A 22,894-nucleotide genomic window follows, 5' to 3' on the forward strand; every position below is an offset into this window, starting at 1 on the left:
TTGTCAGGGTGAACCAAAAGCAACCCCCAAATTAACCTGTGTTTAACCTTCTGGTAGTTTGGCCTGAAGCAATCAGGATTAACTTAGAGGCTATTTGTAAAGTATTTATGCAGCACTTCAAAGAGTAATAAAGTGAAAACACAACACAAGACTCCCACTCCAATTTAGAAAAATATAGTACAATTTAATAGATTATTTCAGACCAAAATAGCGCAAATCCAATCAGTGAAAATGGAGAATGCAATTTATAGAATGCAAGTGAAAATAGTGCCTAAACGCACAATGCGCCAGCTGTGGTTATCTAATTGCACCAAACTAGGACAAAATCACAAGTTCAGGCTGACTGCGATGCAGTATGAGCCTGATCCAGAGACCCAGTTAAACCCACTGAAAAAGAGTACCTTAAATCCTGGTTGCAGACCATTGTGAGGCCCAGCTTTGGGGATGATTTATACAGGTGACGCGATGTGAGGTCTGGACGTGGAGCTGTGTTGTGTGTTACGAGGAGCTGCAGCCCTGAGAAACAAGGTATTAGGTCATGTCAAGAATTCTGTTTATGAGGGGCTTGCATTGCAAAGATGTGCGTCAAGGATGCTTTGCGAAGCACTGGTTCCGATGAAGCTTCGGGCTGTGATGTGAAGCCCTGAGTCAGGGTTGCTTTGCACAGCAGTCCCAATGCAAAGTTTGGTTAGGTGATGTGTCAGGCAGCAAATTCAATGCAGATTTTCTGGGAGGTGATGCTTCGTGATGCGTCTTCCTACTCGGACCATGGTTGGACCTGCATGGCTCCTCAGATCTACTTCTAAGGGTCCAGGACTCGGGTGGCACCACTGGGGGGCAAGACTCACAGCAGGCTGTCAGATACTGGGTTCAAAATGGTTGGAGCCTATGCTTTCCCAAAGGCGTCTGATCAGGAGATCAGCCAGCTAGTCCTTTGAGTCACTCTGGTGGTCCTGAGTTCAAGATGCAGGGGCAGTCCTTCACTCAGGCAGCAGGGCAGCAGAGTAGCAATCCCTCTTGCGGAGCAGCACAGCAGTCCTTCTGTCTTCCACAGATCCAGAGGTGTACTGAGGGGTTGGGGATAAAGGTCAAATAATTATAGCTGGTGCCCTCTTTAAAATAGGAGAGGGTTCTGGAGGTTTCAACCCACCAGAGGTGTCTGGAATTTCCTTCCTCCCTGGCCTCAAATTGTCTGGGGTCAAAAAAGACCAGTGTCAAGCTCTTTGTGAGAGTGATGTGAAAGTGTGGTAGGTGACAGCTCCTTCCCCTCATCAAGTCAGAGATGACCCATCCTGTTACCACCTATTTCCCTTTGTTTTGCTGTCTGGCAACAATACAGAAAGACCAACAGCCAGCTGCACCTAGTCATATGATCCAGGGACAGGCTGCAGGCATCAAATGCAAACTCTCTAAAAGTGACAATTTCAAACTTTACCATTAAAGAGAGCTTTTAATTACAATTCTTTAGATACTAAACTCAATCTGTCAACCTGCTCCTAATTGAAGTTGTCACTTATTAAATGTATTAAGATAACCCAATGTTATCCTATAGGACAGGTAGGCCTTGCAGTGATAAAAATTGAGTTTTTCACTACCAGGACATGTAAATGTTAAAAGTACATGTCCAAAATCGTAAATATACTCCACCCTGCCCTCTGAGACATTTAGCATCTATCCCAGGGGTGACATATATGTATTAAAAAGGAAAATGTAGTCCTGGCAAAAGGTTTATTTGCTAGGATGAATTGGCAGTTCAAACAGGCTGCAATGACAGGCCACAGACATGTTTAAAGTGGGTGACACAATCACTGTTGCAGGCTCACTAGTAGCATTCACTTTACAGATTTACAGGCCCTGAATACATTTGACCACTTTACCAGGGTCTTAACAAGTAAATTAAATTTGCCAATTGGGTGTAAGCCAATGTTACCATGTTTAAATGGGAGAACACAAGCCCTTTAGCACTGGTTAGCAGCGGTAAAGTGTACAGAGTCCCAAGGCCATTAAAAACAAGATAAGGACAAATGGAGGAGGAAGGCAAAAAGTTTGGAGGAAGACCACCCTAAGGCTGAGAGGTCTAATACATGATTTTTGTAAAAGTGTATTGTTGAATTAGTTGCTGTGTGCTCACCAATATGCCGATTTTACCATGTTTAAATTAGAAAGCACAAGCACTTTAGCAGTGGTTAGCTGTGGCAAAGTGTACAGAGTTCCAAGGTCAACAAAAACGAGATAAACAAAAATGGAGGAGGAAGGCAAAAGGTTTGGGGGAAGACCACCCTAAGGCTGACAAGTCTAACTCATGTTTGTTGTAAAAGTTTATTGTTGAGTTAGTTGCTGTGCCCTCATCAATATATTAAAAGTACCAGCTAAATGCATATTTTTGGTGTCAGAACCAAACTTTGCCATAGTATTCCCTTGCACTGAAGGGAACCACTTTGCGAGCATGTGTTCTCCTTGTGCAATTGTACAATGCCATCTCTCACAATAAAGCTAGCCAGTGGTTGAAGTAGGCTAACCCATTGTCGTGTTCTTTAAGATATAGTGGACACAAGAGAAATGAGAAAGACACAACAACAAACCAATGGATGAAGAGGGCTGTGTGAAAGCCCCTGTAAGTATGTTAGGCATATAACATTAGTAAAGTCAAAAGGTAGTGGCTAACGCCTGACCTAAAAAGAAATCAGACACCACCACGAGGACATTTTGCCACACCACAAGTCTGCTAGGGTTCATCTCTCCTTCAGACAAAAACTCATTGTACTTTTTGGACCAAACTATAAGATCAAGAATGAAGACAGCAGCATGATTTTTCAAATTAACATTTCCAGAAGCTATTTTAGTCATTCACATAGTGGTGTCAACTCTGCTAGTTGGTTTAGTACCTTCAAAATTTAGTTATATATCATTCGAAATGTGTGGACATGAAGCAGAGACCTAAAGATCACTCAGTAAGATGTCCATCCAGTGTAGATAAATCACAGAGACTGAGAGAGTCCAAGAGGGGAAGAGGGGATTAGGAAGGGAACAGCTGGGAAGGAGACCTGTAGTAAGAAAAAGGTTAGAACACACAATATGACAATTATATCTCCTGAAATCAATACTAGACTATGATTCTATGCCTAGTAACTCTGAAAACATGAACAATCCAAGAGTTAAGTTTAAAATGACTAAGGTTCAAGATGGCCAGATACCTGTAGGGGAATCAAGATGAATTAAATGAAAACTTTCTTATTCAAGTACTTTCCTTTACATGAGTATCAGAAAAAAAACATTCTGACTAAATTTTAAACCAGTCACATAAATCCTGTTTGAGAATGTATACTAGGACCATACAATATTGCATCTAGAAACTCTGGCCTTCTGTGTACTCTTAAAATGTTTCAACACAAATTGCGCATATTGCAGATATATATATATATATATATAGTAAACACCATAAAAGGATTGTGCACCATGAATAACACAATATGGATTCAGGAAACAAATCACATAACTTGTCAACTCGAATATTACATAATAAATATTTTAGAATAGTAACATACAATAAACAACATGAATTAAACTCGAGGAGAGAATCGTGTGTCTTGCCAATTCGAGTGTTACCATGTAAAATACCAAGAAATGGTAGCACGTAATGAATATCAAAGTCAAATCATCATTAATCGAATCGCGCGTCTTGTCGATTCGCAAAACACGATGTAAATGTCAAGGAATAACAGCTCACAATAAATAACAAGATCAAAGTACAATGATTCAAATCGCGATTCTTTTGCCGATTCTTAAGCTACCATGTAAAATGTCAAGAAATGGAAGCGCGCAATGAACAACAAAGTTAAGTGCTCATGAAACGAGTTGTGCGTCTTGCCAATTCGTAAAACATCATGTAAATGTCAAGAAATAGTAGCGCGCAATGGACAACAATGTTTAAACACCATAAAACGAATCGCACGTCTTGCCGATTCTTAAGCCACCATGTAAATGTCAAGAAATGGTAGCGCGCAATGAATAACAAAGTCAAACCCTTTATGAAATAAATTGCGCGTCTTGCCTATTTGTAAACTACCATATAAATGTAAAGAAATGGTAGCGCGCAAGTAATCTGTTACTCATTTAAGAATTTAAACCAAGAATATGAAAATTCTAAATAACGGTGTCGGGAACAGTCCAACCACCGTCTTACCGCCTGGAACAATGATCACCAATGAAGGATTAGGGCACAAGACTGGAAGATCCAAATAGGCCGCCGGGACAGGAGCTCAAGAAGAAGCTGCTGCTTTGCACCGGGACGTCTGAATAGTAAGCACTGGCAGTTGGGCTGGCTCTCTTTTATAGAGTCTTGGCCCAGCTGAGAAACACGCCCATGCATGTTGCAGGGAAAGTCTCTGGAAGGCCCTGGAAAGGGGCCACACCCTACCACACTCTGAAAACCTGCAGCAATACATTGCAAAGGAACAGTATTTGTAAGCATATTAAAAATAAGTTTTCAGGATTGAACTCTGCAATGAAAAAGGTTAAACCACAACATATCAGCACAATGCATAAATTACTTTGTTTTGAGAGTGCTGGGTGTTTGCATTTTTTGTCGCCAATAGAGCGCATATTGCTCTGGTGTTGACAGTACTCCCCTCTCCCAAACGCGCTCTAGGGCCTGGTTTGCTTGGATTAAGATGATGAAAGCGTCTCACAAGTACTGGTGTAGTGTGGTTAGTTTTACGTATCCTTTGTGCATTAGCTTCAGGCTTTAGGCCTTTGTGCACTTTGCCCTGGATGTGTTTTATTCATTTGCTGGCAGCTTAGAGCCTCTGTGCACTTTGCTCTAAATGCTTTTTATTAGGATTCGTACTGTTATTTTTCAAATAGCCAGTTCTACGGTGTTGTTTTTTTATTCATATCACACTGTTTTGCCTACTTCAAAACTGGAGTTCTCCATAACATATTCACTCTGTGCTTCAGTCAAGGATACAGTCTGGTACATTGCCGATAGACGTGGTAGGAGTTTAGATTTGGCATTCCTGCGTAGGGACATTTTGTGATCACAATGACATGTTAGTTATAAAATCACTTCCTTGTCCCAATAGACGCAAGAGGGAGATTCCGACCAGGGAACCACAACTAGACGCTGACTGCCTCGTTGCAGATGCTGAACCAGATCACAGGCCTTTGCTCAGGTATGAGGGCTGATGTCTCCCCAGTGATTCGGAAAGGCAAGCTAGAAGCTTAACATGCTGTGCTCTAAATAGAACAAGCAGAGGGAGAGTAGAAACTGTTAGGCACTATGATAGCTTTGTTCTTATGTTTTACTCTCCTGGCGACTATTTCAATCCTACTATGTTGTATTGTTCTGGTTATTGCGGCTCACGCCTTATTATCTAAAATACAGTTGTTTTATTAAAACATTATATAAAACTTATACTGTCTTTGTCATTTGTATATGAGATCATATTGTAAATGAGAGAGTTGGTTTGGATCTGAGTGACCACGACTTCCCTGAGAAGTTCCAAAGATGTCATGCGCTTGGCTGCCCAATCATTTCTTCCCCGTGGGAGAAATGAGGCACTGCTAGTTAGCCGGAGCAAAAACCGGATTTAGGGTGACAGAGTTCTTTACAAGTGGGTCAGACTCAGTCCCCCACACCGTTATCGATCCTGCTGCCTAGAAATCCAGTAGTCTCATTTAGGATAATGAGAGCCCACGCGACACTGGAGAACGAACATCAGATGCGGAAACCCATGAGTTACTTTCAGGACCATAACCTTTCCATGAGATTAAGTACCATAGATTACGCCCTCTCAGTTTAGAATCTAACACTTTCTTGACTTTGTATTCTTCTTCACCTTGTACTAGAACAGGAGCTGGATGAGGGTGGACCTTTTGGACTGCCTTTTTCAATAGGGAAGTGTGGAACACTGGATAAATCCGTAAGGATCTGGGCAATTGTAGTTTATAGGTCACCGGATTGATTTGCTGAAGGACAGTACAAGGACCTATGAATTTAGGCTTAAACATGTGCTTCTTCTTGAAGACTATGGCCCTCATTATGACTCCGGCGGGCGGCGGAGGCCGCCCGCCAGAATTCCGCCCTCCGCAATACCGCTCCGCGGTCAGAAGACCGCGGAGGGTATTATGAGTTTTTCCCTGGGCTGGCGGGCGGTCTCCAAAAGACCGCCCGCCAGCCCAGGGAAAAACTCCCTTCCCACGAGGATGCCGGCTCGTAATAGAGCCGGCGGAGTGGGAAGGTGCGACGGGTGCTGTTGCACCCGTCGCGTATTTCACTGTCTGCAAGGCAGACAGTGAAATACATTTTGGGGCCCTCTTACGGGGGTCCCTGCAGTGCCCATGCCGTTGGCATGGGCACTGCAGGGGCCCCCAGGGGCCCCGCGACTCCCCCTCCCGCCATCCGGTTCCCGGCAGGAGAACCGCCAGGAACTGGATGGCGGGAGGGGGAGTCGGAATCGGAATCCCCAAGCCGGCGCAGCAAGCTGCGCCGGCTTGGAGGATTCCTTGGGGGCAGCGGGAAACCGACGGGAGACCGACGGTTTCCCTTCTCTGACCGCGGCTAAGCCGCCGCGGTCAGAATGCCCCGCGGGGCACCGCCGGCCTGTCGGCGGTGCCTCCGCGTCCAGCGGCCCTGGCGGTTACAAACCGCCAGGGTCGTAATGAGGGCCTATATGTTTTGTGGAAAGCCACAATTTGTCACTTGGTTGATATTGCGGTCCCTCACAATGTTTCTTGTCATAATGCATTTTATATTTTTGCTTGGCTTTTTCTAAATGCTGTTGAATCAGTTTCTGGGTTTGATGTAAATGCTGGATGGTTTCTGACTCAGCTGGAGTAAGAGAACTTTCTTGAGGAATTGTGATGGGCAAGGTGTCAGGATGATAGCCAAATAAACCAAACAAGGGTGTAATGCCAATAGAAGTGTGGAATGAGTTATTGTAAGCTAACTCAGCTAACCAGAGCATAGATGTCCAAGAATGAAGTGCCTTTTCAGCGTAGGCACGTAGGTATTGTTTCAAAGTCTGATTTAGTCTCTCCGTTTGACCATCTGTTTGAGGGTTGTGACTAGTAGATAGCGTAGATGTCACTTGGAGTGGTTTACACCATGTCTTCCAAAAATTGGAGGAAAATTGTGACCCCGATCGGAGAGGATAACCTTTGGCAGTCCATGATAACGAACCACTCTGTTCAGTAAAATAGTTGCCAATTCACTAGAAGTGGGCAATTTTTTACAGGTGATGAAATGTCCATATTTCGTGAGACTATCTACTACCACCAGAATTACTGAATGCTGTTGAACCACTGGCAGACCGGTAATAAAGTCTAAAGAAATGTGCTCCCATGGACGACTTGGGATGGAAGTGGATGTAACCACCCTTTTGGTTTTGAATGACTTGTTTTAATGCAAGCACAAACTTCACAGTTGTTTACCATTGCTTTTACATCTTTTGCTAGGGTAGGCCACCAAAAATAGCATTGGATCAGTTCAAGAGTTTTAGGAGTACCTGGGTGACCTGCCGTAGGTATAACATGCAACCAATGAAACACTATCTTGCTAAGTTTGGTACTGGGTACGAACAAACGAGCGTCATGAAAGGGTAAACCTTGCTTGATTGACCTTTTGGGATCTACTTGGGCCCATGTTTGCCATTTCTCAACAGTGAAAGAGTTGCAAATTTCTTCAAAGAAATCTTCAGTTTTTATGATACATAGAACCTTGTCAGGAGCAATGATAGCTCTGGAGGCTTGAAATGCAGGCAACATGGTAGACTCTTGACGGTACAAGGCGTCAGCCTTGCGATTATCTTTACCAGGCCGGAAGGTTACTACAAAATCAAATTCGGCAAAAAAAAGCATAATTGCCGAGGGGTCAAAAGTCTGGCAGAACTCATGAATTGAAGATTACGATGATCAGTATATACTGTAACAGTGTATTTGGCACCCAACAAATGATGTCTCCATTAAAGGTGTCACGAATCGCCATAAGCTCTTTTTCAGCAATTACATAGTTCTGTTTGGCTTCGTTCAACTTCCGAGACATATAAGCTACAGGATGAAGTTGACCAGTGTCTTTATTTCGTTGTGATAAGACGGCTCCTATTGCTACATCTGAAGCATCAGCTTCCACTATGAAAGGTTGATTCGCATCAGGATGAGTCAAGACTGGGGCAATGGAGAAAGCTTCCTTCAAAGTCGAGAAGGCTTGATCAGCTTCTGGGGACCATAAAAACGTTTCTTTCTTTCTTAGTAGCTTAGTGATTGGAGCCACTGTCTGGGAGAAATGATTTATGAACCTCCGGTGAAAATTTGCAAACCCCAGGAAACATTGTACATCACGAACAGTCTTTGGGGTGGGCCAATCAGATACGGCTTTTACTTTCTTTTTTGCCATCAGCATACCTTGAGGGGTAAGAATAACCCCTAAAAACTCAACTGTGGTAACATGAAACTCACACTTGGTTAGTTTGCAATATAAATGGTGTTTTTGAAGGGCTGCAAGAATTTTCTTGACATGTTGAACATGTTCATTTTCATTGTCTGAGTAGATCAAAATGTCATCAATGTAGACTATGGCAAATATGTCGAGGTACTCTCTAAGAACGTCATTCAAGAAAAATTGAAATGCTGCTGGAGCATTACACAGACCAAAAGGCATGACTGTGTATTCAAAAAGGCCATATCTTGTCTTGAACGCTGTTTTCCATTCGTCACCCTCTCTCATTCTGACCAAATGATAAGCACCTCAAAGGTCAAGCTTCATGTAGATTTTTGCTTTCTTTACTTGTTCCAATAAGACCGGAATTAGGGGCAAAGGATATTTATTCTTGATGGTGACTTTGTTCAAACCCCTATAGTCGATGCAAGTTCGAAGTTCTCCATTAGCTTTTGGAACAAAAAACAAAGGCGAAGCTGCAGGAGACTTAGAGGGGCGAATGAAGGCATTCTCCAAAAATTGATCTAGGTATTTTTGTAAATGTTGATTTTCATGTTCTGACAGAGCATGTACACGACAGTTGGGAAGTATCGCACCTGGGGCTAGATCAATTTGACAGGCATAAGATCTATGAGGAGGTAGAGTCTCTGCTCCTTTCTCATCAAATACATCTTTGTAAGATGAATACTGTTTGGGCAGCTGAATTTCTTTCTCTGCGGCAGTAGCTATGTAAGAGTTGCAAACTTTTGGTACTTGAATCTTTTGGAGACATTGTTTGTTACATAGCGCAGATGAGAACACAATTTTTCGTTCTGCCCAATTGATCTCCAGATTGTGATGATTGAACCATGGCAAGCCGAGGATAATCCCATATTGGGGAGCATGGATCACGTCAAAGATGATTTTCTCTTTATGTTTCTTTCTTTGAATCTTATCTTCACAAATCATTGACAAGGGGATAGTCTGAAGAGTTACCGGACCTCCAGTCAAGAGTTTTCCATCGACTGCCTGGATGATTTCTGGGGTCTTCTTTTCAATACATGGGATCCCCCATGCACGAACCAATTGGACATCAACAAAATTCCCAGTAGCCCCAGAATCGACTAGAGCTTTTTTGAAATAGATCTTTTTCTTGACCTGAACTCTTATTTCTAGTTTAAGATGTCTAGATTGTGAAGGGTCCACGGTGACACCCAAGAGCAACCCCTCTCTGCATCTTGGGTGTTTTAGTTTTCCAACTCGACTGGTGCATTGGCTGCGACCTTCTGAACTGGACCTTGCTTGTTCTTTGGTTTGATTGGACAATCTTTGGCAAAATGACCTTTTCACCCACAATAAAGACATTGTCCATTTTTTTTGCAAAGCTCCTTTTCATCTTTGGTCAAAGGTCTTCTGATGGTTCCAATTTCCATCGGTTCCGGCGTTCTTTCTTTCGGAGTTCTTGAGTCTCTGTTATCATGAGCGCGCCATGAATAATTTTCAATCTTTTTACGTGTTCCTTTACGTTTTGCTAAACGATGATGAAGTCTCTAGACAAGATTTATTAATTCTTGACAGTCTGTAGGTTGTGGATCGATTTGCGCTAAGATATCTTTTAATTCCTCTTTGAGTCCCTTGTAAAACAAGACCACTTGTTTTTCTTCAGGCCAGGATGTCTCGGCAACCAGCCGGTTAAAGTTGGCTAAATACGACACTAGGTCTTGATTTCTTGGCGTAAATCTAATAATTCACGATCTGCTGACTGTGTTACAGTTCTACGATCAAAAACTCTCTCAAATTCACAAACAAAATTTCTCCAGTTATACAACAAGGGACTATTTTTACGCACAAGAGGAATTGCCCAAGTAGCTGCATCCCCAGACAGATATGATAACAAGAAAGCTACTTTGGACTGGGCATCGGGAAAAGTATTTGGTCTGCAGGTGAAGTGTAGTTCCACTTGAACCAGGAAAGATTGCGCTTTCAAAGGGTCACCTGAGAAACTTTCTGGGGGAGCTAAAGGAATTGCAGAAGGAACATTTAGGGAAGTCAGATTACTTCCAGAAGCCTGAGAAGAAGTACCTGGCCAAGACACACCTGTGGGTCTTTGTTCCTTCTTCTCTACCTTATCTTGCAACTGACTCACTCTCTCTGCTAAGCTAGTTGTCAATTCTCTGGATGATACCACCTCTACTTGGAGCTGGGTGATAGCCTTGACTAACTCGTCTAGCGTGGCCATGCTGAGAACATACACAAGCAAGGAGGATAATAATTTGTGGGCTCACTATTCTGTCAGAGTCACCAGATCCTCGGGGTCTGTGCACGTTCCCAACACGTCCACCACTGAAGAGCTCCAAGACTCTGATAGATAAATCACAGAGACTGGGAGAGTCAAAGAGGGGAAGAGAGGATTAGGAAGGGAACAGCTGGGAAGGAGACCTGTAGTAAGAAAAAGGTTAGAACACACAATATGAAAATTATATTTCCTGAAATCAATACTAGACTATGATTCTAAGCCTAGTCACTCTGAAAACATGACCAATCTAAGAGTTAAGTTTAAAATGACTAAGGTTCAAGATGGCCAGATACCTGTAGGGGAATCAAGAGGAATTAAATGAAAACTTTCTTATTCAAGTACTTTCCTTTACATGAGTATCAGAAAAAAAAAACATTCTGACTAAATTTTAAACCAGTCACATAAATCCTGTTTGAGAATGTATACTAGGACCATACAATATTGCATCTAGAAACTCTGGCCTTCTGTGTACTCTTAAAATGTTTCAACACAAATTGCGCATATTGCATATATATATATATATAGTAAACACCATAAAAGGATTGTGCACCATGAATAACACAATATGGATTCAGGAAACAAATCAGATAACTTGTCAACTTGAATATTACATAATAAGTATCTTAGAATAGTAACATACAATAAACAACATGAATTAAACTCGAGGAGAGAATCGTGTGTCTTGCCAATTCGAGTATTACCATGTAAAATACCAAGAAATGGTAGCACACAATGAATATCGAAGTCAAATCATCATTAATTGAATCGCGCGTCTTGCCAATTCGTAAAACACGATGTAAATGTCAAGGAATAACAGTTCACAATAAATAACAAGATCAAAGTAAAATGAAACGAATCGCGCTTCTTTTGCCGATTCTTAAGCTACCTTGTAAAATGTCAAGAAATGGTAGCGCGCAATGAACAACAAAGTTAAATGCTCATGAAACGAGCTGTGCGTCTTGCCAATTCGTGAAACATCACGTAAATGTCAAGAAATAGTAGCGCGCAATGAATAACAAAGTCAAACCCTTTATGAAATAAATTGCGCGTCTTGCCTATTTGTAAACTACCATATAAATGTCAAGAACTGGTAGCGCGCAAGTAATCTGTTACTCATTTAAGAATTTAAACCAAGAATATGAAAATTCTAAATAACGGTGTCGGGAACAGTCCAACCACCGTCTTACCGCCTGGAACAATGATCACCAATGAAGGATTAGGGCAGAAGACTGGAAGATCCAAATAGGCCGCCAGGACAGGAGCTCAGGAAGAAGCTGCTGCTCTGCACCGGGACCTCTGAATAGTGAGCACTGGGAGTTGGGCTGGCTCTCTTTTATAGAGTCTTGGCCCAGCCCACAAACACGCCCAGGCATGTTGCAGAGAAAGTCTTTGGAAGGCCCTGGAAAGGGGCCACACCCTAACACACTCTGAAAACCTGCAGCAATACATTGCAAAGGAACAGTGTTTGTAAGCATATTATAAATAAGTTTTCAGGATTGAACTCTGCAATGCAAAAGGTTAAACCCCAACATTTCAGCACAATGCATAAATTACTTTGTTTTGAGAGTGCTCGGTTTTTGCATTTTTTGTCGCCAATAGAGCGCGTATTGCTCTGGTGTTGACATCCCGTGTTATTCAATCTGCTGTTCCTTCAAGTTCTCCGTGTAGACTACATATTCTATAGTCATTGGTGGATGCAAAAAATGTGTGCCACAGCTCTATGAGGTTAGGTCTGCATCGAACTGTAGTCACTGCATCTGCCACAAATGCAAAATGTCTTATGCTCATAAATGATTTCTTACTTAGCCCTTATTCTGAGAAAAGACAAGTGGTTGGAGAGGTTATCTCTAAATATTTAGGGTCCCATGACTCAACCTTGTTTTCAGTTATGCGTGTACCCTGCAGAGGATTTGGCGAGAATCATATCAGGTGGAGTTTGTGATAATCTGACTGTTGAACATCATTTAAAAGGAAGGAATTTCACATAAAACTATTAATATTTTTTTATTTGAGTACCCATGTAAAGCAGTATCTTAGAGGACTGGTTCATCACATATTGATGACATATTATTTCAAATATGAAAATACACATACATATGTTTTCTGTGAATGATCCTTCTGTTCTTCATTTTGAAACTAGAGTAACACAAGTCATAGTGCTGCTAAGTCATTTCTTGCAGATGTAAGAGGTAACTAAAAGGCTCTCAAATACCTGCCATTACCTTAGTTCCATCACGATGGGCTGCTTGTGGTGCTACATAATTTATCAGCAGTAGAGAGATATGTTGTACCTCTGATATTGGAGTTAAAAATAACAATAGCTCAGCAGGTTTGAGGAATGTTATGAAAGAATTGCTTATTAACAAATGCACTTATTCCTCCTTAAGTCGCATACTGAAGGCTAGATACGGGGTTAGATTGTGTATGTCATCCAAAGCTGCAGTTCAATTCTGGTCCTTTTCAAGGCTTCAGAGGTTGACCCTTTCCCAAACAGAGTATTTTACTTAAGATATGTTTAAGAGTCCCTATAGACAGAATGAGGAATACACTTCTTAATAACTGGGCAAAAGTTCAAAGTAGCTTTGAAGATAGGGTGCTCTAAATCTGTAGCAATGTCTGTGTTCTCTGTGTCTGTTGGGATTATATTTTCAATTGACCTCCAAGCATTCTTTCAACTACATTTTGAAGTTCAGTAATTTTAATATTTTAAAGAAGTAAAAATATAAGGAACATAAATAGGGGAACACGTCTGCTTAACAATAACAAGCTGAATAAGGCTGAACATCATGAAGATGTATGCTGTCCTTCATCTCCTGGTGAACTAGAACACTGTGTATGGCTTGGGAATGCCAAGAAATCATATTGCTGCTTTTCTAGCATTGGTCACATTCAAAAAGAATACATGTCATCCATCTCAGTATAAGGATATTAGTATTCTTGAGTACAAAAGCTCATCAGAGGTACGTTTTTCATATTTGACTAAAAACTTCAATTTTTTTTTTGCCATTATAATACAACCCAGCAGATATAAATAGATTGACACGGTAAGACTGCAGTCAAGCTGCTGGTGTTTGGACGAGGGAAAGTGTTTACCTGTAACCTAGGTCCTCATCCAATATTACAAATGTGGTTAGCTGGCTGGTGGCAAACACAATGCTGTTTTACTTTTGTGCTGATCCACATCCAGTCAGCTACATGAATATGAATCAACTTTCAACACAAAGGTGAAGCTATATACGTTACTACTACTAACTGGGAGCCTCACTATTTGGTTTGTTATTTCGAGGTCAAATTGTAAGGCCACATTCTGTACTCTTCCAGCAGTTGCTGTCATGTGTGCCTCATGCATTCTTAAATGCACTTACTCTTTGTCTTTGTCTCCCCTTTGAGGTGGAAGGCGGTGTAATCATTCATTACATTTCTATAAACAAATAGTCTTCAAGATTTAAGCTGCCACCTTCAATTTCATACATTTCTTTCATGTAACATGTGTATTACAATTCCCTCTCCCTTCATCCGTGTCTGCTTGTTTGCTTACATTATTAAGGTTTTAATAAAGTGCAATGTTGGCTAAGCCCTGAAGAGTTTTGTTTGCCTGGCTTGTGGCTGTCTCTAAATTGTTTTCAATTTTTTTTTTTACAATTGCTTCAAAACTGCTTACAATACTTTAGGATATGTATATCCAGATGTGTGTGTAATATTAGCATTTCTAAAGACGACTGTCCCAAATTATGTATGGGCTAGGGATTTGATGTTGGTTGTTGAATATTTTCTGATGAGAATATTTGCTGGTCCCAAAATCTAAGTTACATTGGCTTGACTTAAATCTTCTAGAAATGCATTATTTTTGTTGGTGTGGTTTCTAGTTCATACTATATGTAGCTGGAGCCCAAGAGACTGGGGTGATAAACATGTTTTTACCTCTATAATTATTGAAAACATTTGATTGTTTAAAATTAACTAAATTTACTAAATCTCCAGCATTTGTCACTGTTTAGTAATCTCCTATTTTACAACTTGGGGTAAGAGCATTAACGTTGGAAACAAATACTTTGCTGCATAATTCTGTGTTCTGTATTAATACTCATATCTAGTGTATCAGCATATACCATTGGCCTTTGCGATAGTATTAATTTTCTCTTACTGTTTCTCTTTCTGAGATATTCTACATGTGTTGGTTATATGGGTTAATATATTGTGTAAACCTTTATGGGGTAATCATCTTCTTTTAAAATTTAATCAAAAACATTTTATTAATTAAGCTTAATTTTCTTATTAAGATGTGTATGGTCAGTGACTGTGTGATGCTTCTCCTACCCAGGTTGACCTAATACTTTTCAGCTAAAAAACACATTTTTAGGAAATTTGTTGTATGATATATCTTAGTTTTCTTTGCTTTTTGTTGTGGCCATGCAGGATAGAAATATGCAGAGATTTTGTCAAAGTTATTTGGTTTCATAGATGTAACACAATAAGAATGCAAACTGTGTAAAGAAGTGGTTTAATAAGTAAATATTACTGTCAGGTCAAAGGACATGGTGAAGCACAAGAGAAGACAAACGTGGAGGAGGTGGCACACAGGAAAATAAAAATTACACTGTTCGATATGTAAAACTACATTTCTCCAAGTCAGAGTTGTAGCCTCAGCCCCTAGAGGACCTGCACCATGAGACACACTTCCAGATCAATAGTGGTGGAGTACTTAGACAAGGCTAACACTCAGCTTCCAAGTCCAGCAAAAGTGGTTGTTGTGACTTCTTGATGTTCACTTTAGTTTGCACCTAGTTTGACCCCTTCCTTCACCTTTGTTGTTTTCCCCTGTTTGGTTCCCCTTGGCCCTCCCGAATCCTCTCCTGTTACAACTTGTATCTACCTACTTACCTTTTGTTTAGTTTGTATATCCTTTCTAATCTCCCTCCTTCTCGGTGCCCCCCTCTCTCACACTCTCACGCCCTCTACATTTTCTAACCCCATGTCTCCTTAGCCTTGGTCTTCATTACCATCCATGACCTAATTTGAGGGTGTGAGTCAATGTCTACGGGAAGAGGGTGGGATTTGCCTCTACATCCTCGTGCTTTCAATGATATATACTTTTAGAATAGAATTGGGTACCTAAGTTTTACTATTCACATGCCAGTTTGTTAAAGTTAGATTAAAATATATGCTAGTTTTCATTTGTCTATTTGAATAACCTAATACGCAACTATTGCATTAGTTAATGATGTAATGAAAATAGAATGTTGCAGAAATATTTGTGATGTAAACATTATGGAACCATCAATTGTTCCATATCAGAACATGTAGGCCAATGTGGGAATGTACATATGAGAGTTATGCTTGTGTTAGGGTATTGTCTCAGGAGATGGTCATTTGTTATTTCTCAAGTCGACATTCTATTGTTATGTAGAGGTAGCTGTAACTGGCGTAATTCTCTCTAGCATAATTAAACGTAACTTTCAAAAATCTACTCGTGATTGTGTGAGAAATGTTATCCAGCAATTAATGCTATTTTCTTATTGCAAAATGCACCCTCATGTCCAAAACGGGCCTGAGGATGTATTTTACCCTAAGAAAATAGCACTAAATGCTACAGATCATGAACAGCAGTAGTCAGCAGCCGCTCACTGTCTCTTAGTTCCTTGTTCCTGTGCTTCTGTGGTAGAATTTATGTCCCAGATTACTCTTAATTACTCAAGCTGGTAAAATCACACAATTGCAGTGATTTTGCATCACAAGAGAAAAGTGTAAATCCTGAAATTACTCCGATTACTCTTGCATAATTAACATTTCTCCCAGGTCCAATGTTTTGATATGATTGTCAATGTTTATGACATGTATTTAATTCATAGTGTCAGCCATATTCAGGATGTTTTCTTTTGCTATCTGTTAAAATAACAAGCAGAAAAAAGGAATATCTATAATGACTCCAAATTTTAACCAAGCCCTAATTAGAGTTTTAAAGATGGGAATAATTGTGATACCTGCTGCACCTCTTAAATTTAACTTACCAGTTATTGCATGTTAGGGAGAAAGACTGGTTATCGCTCAGTTAAATGTTAGTGGGAGGAGTTAATCCTGTTAATTTGCATTTAACAGAGCACAATTAACTTGTGAATCTTAAGTTGAGCCACATATTGTTGGAGGAATAGCTGATTGGCAAGGTGTGCATTTTGTGACATTGCCCTTTATTGATCAAAACTAGTAACTGCAAATAGTGGAAGCATAGCTGTAGGCAATAGCAAGAAGCATAAAGCACATTTATGATTGCCCAGACATTACTTCCAATAGTGATAGATGTACTAATTGTATGTAAAGGCTGCTAGGAAGTATTTATCTGCATATTAACAATTTATTAGGCATTGGTACATTAGATATGCTGGGTGACTGAATTAATATTTGAATAACTGAAGTACTTCAATATGCTTTATGCTATGCCATTCTATATGCTCTATAAGTCCTAAATGCATAATGTTCAGTAAAAGTAGGCTTGTGTACTCTCTGTATAGGAGAGTACAGTTATTTTCATAACCTCTTGGATTAATACATCTTTATCGATGTGACTTGTCTTTAAATATTGATTCATAAGGGAACATTCCTTTAGTTTGTTTCTAGTTTAAGATTCATGATCTTTAATTACAGTGCAACCCTTGCTTTTTATCCATCATGTTGTAGTATCAGTAAATTATGTAAACAACATTTTAAATACTACAGTTGGTAAATATTCCCCCACCTTGGGTGGTATGGTTCCACCTCATCCATGGTAAAAATAAGTATGTCACGAATGTTCTTGAGATAGCCACAATAAACTCTCATTCTTATAGAATCCTAAGTATATCATCTAAACAAAGTATCCAGTATCTGATCTTTCTACTTAATCTATCATTTTCCAAAATGTATTCACTTTAGAAAGTATGCATTAAGGTATTTGCTGGTGTTGTGTTACATTTCATGGTTATGGCAGTAAAAAGTAACTATATGGAATACATTAACCAAAGTGTTGTAGCGTTTTTTGGTTCTTTGGTTAGTATATCATCTTCACTGTACCTAGCATAAATGAAGATATCATCTTCACAGGCATTACAAATATACCGGTTGCTAATCGGCAGCTCCGTGCAATGATTTGAACACGGCCTGCATCTAACGAATTTTCTATGTGGTAGAAATACCTGCACATCACCTCTTCATACCTTTTGACATTTAATATGGATATAACGAGATACTCACTACAATACAAGGATTGATCTTTCCAGTTATGTTGACATTCGAGTAAGCCCTGAGGAAGTCTTTAAGATTATTATCTTACTGGACGAAACACGTGTTGGCGTTTGGCTTTTGATGATTCATGAAATTCCGATTCAATGAACATTTCTGTTTTCTACAATGATCTGCTCTTCTGAAAGAATAAATTGAGTTATACTTACTCAGGAGTTCCTGTGCATCAGCGAAATTTATCAAAATACTTTGGTACCAGATATGTAATTTGGACCAGGAAGCATTTACCTAAACACTGAGTATCAATACACGAGTGCCATGACAATTTGTTCTTACTATCATCTTCACTGTACCTAGCATAAATGATGGTATTTTGTTGCAAAATAACATGACCTTCCTCTTACATTGATAGTTTTGAGAGCTCCATATCTGGTATCTTGAGACACCAATAACATCTAAATTAGGAAATACACATATGGTCACCTGATGAAACAAAGGGGCCATTGCTAAAGGGATGAATTGATGATCGCCTTGCTGGTGCAGCGGACTATCAAGGTGGACTGTTGCTGTTGGCAGGATTGTGTGCACCCCACATAATATGGACTGAAGTATAATAGAAATTGGCCTTTCAACTCAAAACATGCTAAATAATATACCTGGTATAACTGAGAATTGCGTAGACTGGAGTAAATAAGTAATGAATTGATTCCCCTTTTAATGGCCATAATTGATAAAGTGGAAGAGAGGGCGCATCAGTGTAGATAATTGTTTCTTGTTTGATAAATGATATTAATAGAAGTCAAGAATATTTTGAGAAATGTTTTAATTTTTTGTAGAATTAAAAATATATATTTATTCTATTGATCAAACATTGTTTTGCACTGAATGCTGAATATTCAAAGTGGATTGATAAAAATAAATGTGAATGTTCACTTTTTCAAAAGTGCAGCCTGAGGTGGGGCATGACTACCCATTTTTTTCAAAGAGTAATCCTTAAAGTCGCAGAGCTTACACAATTTTATATATTTTAAAAGAAACACAATATCAACATCTGATGTCTATTTTCTTATTTTTGTAATTTATTTATGCACCTTTATAGAGCAAAAACAGGACCCAAGTGCACTTGAGACCTTCACAGTAAAACGATGTAATTGCAGTAATGAAAGGTAGCAATACAGAAGCAAGTTGCAGCACCAATGAAGGCAAAGCAAAAAAAATGTAAATAGGAAATGGAAGGATAATAATACAGAGAGAATAGCATTTGACGGGAGGAGTAAATGTTATGCCAGTGATAGGAGTGCTTTAGAGTGGCAATGAATATTATTGTAGTAGGAAACAGACACATTGACAAAAAATGAGTGGAACAAAATGGAGTACTTTGATAGCAAATTAGAAAGAATGATTAACAACCAAAATAAACAAATCCATGCAGCAGGTGCTAGAAAATGTGATTATTTAAAGGCAACAGCAACAAAACTTAACACAACCCAGTTAACACAACCATGTCAGTGGAGAGTGAAGCATCCAGTACGGAAGGAGATACGAGTAATAGTTTGGGTAATTCCAGTTAGGATGAAATGAAGAAAATTAGGGACTTGGCAGTGTGAAATAGGCAGAAAGAAAGGAGTGTGGGGGAGAGTGGAGGGAGACCCTGGTAAGGGAAAGAAAGAGGGAAGGGAGGAATTTAATGAGATATCAGAGAGCAATGTGGAGCCGTTAGATAAGTCCTTTCTAGAATAAAACCAGTGACACAGCAGGCGTGTAAGGCTGACAGAAGGGAGTTCCACATTTTGGTTGCAGTGCCCAAGAAACTTTGAACCATCATTTATTTTCTTCTTTAGGAGAAGCATTTCTGTACTGTGAAGAGAACGTTGGTCATCTGACAAGGTCAACTTGTGAGGTATTGAGGAGTGGCTGAATATCATGTCATAAAAGATACAGCATTAGAATGCTTTCTGGTTAAATCTTTTTATTATTGTTATGAACACATAAAACATTGACTGGTAGTGCGAAAAGCACCCTCAAATGCAGAATACAAATATTTGTTTTCACAAAACTACAAGAATAAGTCAAATAAAGTCTTTAACATTGATTCATTGATAAAGAAAAGTGGCTATTGAAACACAATAGTACAGAGAAGGGGAAGAAGCAGAGAAGAGGAAAAGAAGGGTAGGGAGACCCAGAAAATTAGAAGTAGTGGCACTAAGGAGAAGATTTAAGAAAAGTGGTGCTGCATCCAGTGCAGCACCACTTTCCTTGCACCCCTAGGCGCCCCCCTAAAGCCATCATATGTGGGCCATATATAAATTACGGTGCACAATGGTGCAGGGTAGGAGGTAATAGCATCAGAATTTTCAACGCTATTAATGTACTGTTCGAGGTTAACCCCAAAAGTTTGCCGCTAACCCTGAACAGTACGTAGGGGCCCATTGTAACCAATGGTGTGCCCCCTATTAACACCTGCTCTGAGCAGGCATTACAAATGCCGAAATAAATGGTGCCAAGAACTCTTTTAGCTTTCTTTGCGCCATTTTTTCAGCCCTCTAATGGTGGAACGCCACCCCATGCATACATTATGCCTGGTGCCGGCATAATGTGGCACAGAGGGTTACAAAGTGATGCAATGCATGAATTGCGCCACTTTGTAAATCTGGCGCAGTGATTTCGGCCTCGTTGGGAACATTAGCATAAAAGCAAATGATGCTTATGTGGCGCTAAGTTATTCAGAAAAGCTCCAGTGTTAACTCAGAGAGAAAGCTAAAGACATTGGATGCTTTGTGCAAGGAAATTAACTTGGGATATAAATCAAACCAGATATACAAAACATGGGAGTAATCACCAATCATGGTCATCGGGCAGCAGAGGGATGAGTTAGTAGCCAACACGATGGCCTTCATTACAAGTTTGGTCGTCTTCAGACTGCCAGACTCGCGGAGGTGGGCGCACCACCAACAGGCTGGCGGTGTGGACCGCCATATTACGAGTGTAGCGGTTTGGCCTATGCCAAACCGCCACTTTCCTGTTCCTACCGCCAGGGCAGTTGGACCCCCGGGCCAGAGATAAGCATCTCTGACCCAGCAGTCCACCTAAGACTGCCGGCAGTATTTTGAGTCCCCTTTCCACCAGGGTTTTTGTGGTGGTAGCACTGCCATGAAAACCCTGGTGGAAAGGCTACAGGTGACAGAAATTTGCATTCCTGTCGCCGGTAGATGACTCCCCCACCCATCCTACATCCAAGAGCCCCCCACACCCTCTTCCCTTACAACATTCTCACCCTCCCCACTCCCGCTCACCGTAGTAACTAACCCCTGCACGCTGTACTCAACCCCTGCATACATGCATGCACACAAATACACACACTTCCACACACTGACACGCTTGCACACATGCTCAGACACTCACTTACTCACACTCACAACACCCTTACACTTGCACACGCACGCACACACACACAACAACCCCTCTCCCCTGAATCCATACACACACTGACACGTGCACACACATACAACACCGCCCTCCCTTTTTGGACGCTCACCTTACCTGTGGTCATCCAGGAGGGAACAGGTCCAGGTGCTTGCATCGTCGGCAGCGCCCCGCCAACACAACACTTCCACGCTGCTTTTCGAACTGAAATATAGCAGGTGGTGTTTTGTTGGCGTGGCGGTGTCGGCAGTGCAACCGCCACTAGACTGCCAACCGCCAGTACTACTGCTGGCGGTTTTCCACCTGGAAAATGGTGGAAAGCCGCCAGCAGTCATAATATGGTGCTGGGGGTTGTCTGGCGGCTACCAGCACAGCAGTCGACAGTCTTCCCCATCGAATTCGTAAAGAGCACCTATATCTTGTCAGAGGAAAAATCCCCAAAATACTCAGAAGATGTGTTATTGCCCATTCAATTGGCATATCAGACATTTGTAGGCAGCTGTCATTGCCACAGTTTCAAGACAGTGGCCGAGAATAGACTGCTTTCTGAACTACATAATCATTTTCTTCCTCCAGTGCACTTTTTTGTTCCACCTATTATTGTAGAGCTTAAACGACTTATTTCATCCCATCGTCCATGTGAACCCCAGTGTATTTGTTTTAAACTAACTGGAAATCAAAAATAACCCCACTATTCTGGATATTAAGGGTTTACTAATACTAAATTTCGCTTTTAATATCTGGCATGCTTAAACTTGCAAGTGGGATCTGGTTCAAAGTCTTTTGGACATTGAACTTTGCACACACGTGTTCTTATCCTCTCATCGTCACCAAAATATGTTGTGGCATTGCGGCATGCAGTTTTTCTTTTTACCTGGTTTATTCTGATGCAGGACCTCAGTAGTGTTCCCTGGATGCCACCCAAGCAGCAACTGGGCTCAAAGGAACCCTCCTGAGGCCACACACATATAAACATTCCATTCATTTATGTTCCAATAAGTTTTAAAGCAATAACACATTTTAAGTAATCAGTTTCTTAAAACTTGTATTTATCTAACATGATTTATTTAAGGGAGAGGCACGCTGTGGGCACATTTCATCAAGAGTTTAGAAACTGTATGTTGAATGCTGTTAAAACAGCGAGAAAGCTCTTTACACAAATTCACAAGTGTCAATTAAATAATACCGACATCGTAGATACATCTCCAGTTAGGAAAATACGTTGCATCAGAGCGGATGGAAACGTTTAACCAGGAAGTCTTGGAGCCATCACAAATTATGCACAACATCTCAAGTCTGGGAGTACTGTAAATGGTTCCGTCCTCTGTCTTATGAGAAACGTGACATCTCTCAGAAAAACAAAGCACACATATTTGTAATTAAAGTCTTTAAATAAATAAAAAAACGAACCCACCAGGAATGAACTTGTCATCATGGAATATGCTTGCAGTCTTAGAAATGACAGCATCTAACACTATATGGCCAGATAAATATGCCAGTTATTGAATTATAAAATGCTAATTGTATGAATATTAATACATTGAGTGGAT

The sequence above is a fragment of the Pleurodeles waltl genome, chromosome 4_2 (genome assembly GCF_031143425.1).
Source record: "Pleurodeles waltl isolate 20211129_DDA chromosome 4_2, aPleWal1.hap1.20221129, whole genome shotgun sequence".
NCBI classification, from domain to species: domain Eukaryota; kingdom Metazoa; phylum Chordata; class Amphibia; order Caudata; family Salamandridae; genus Pleurodeles; species Pleurodeles waltl.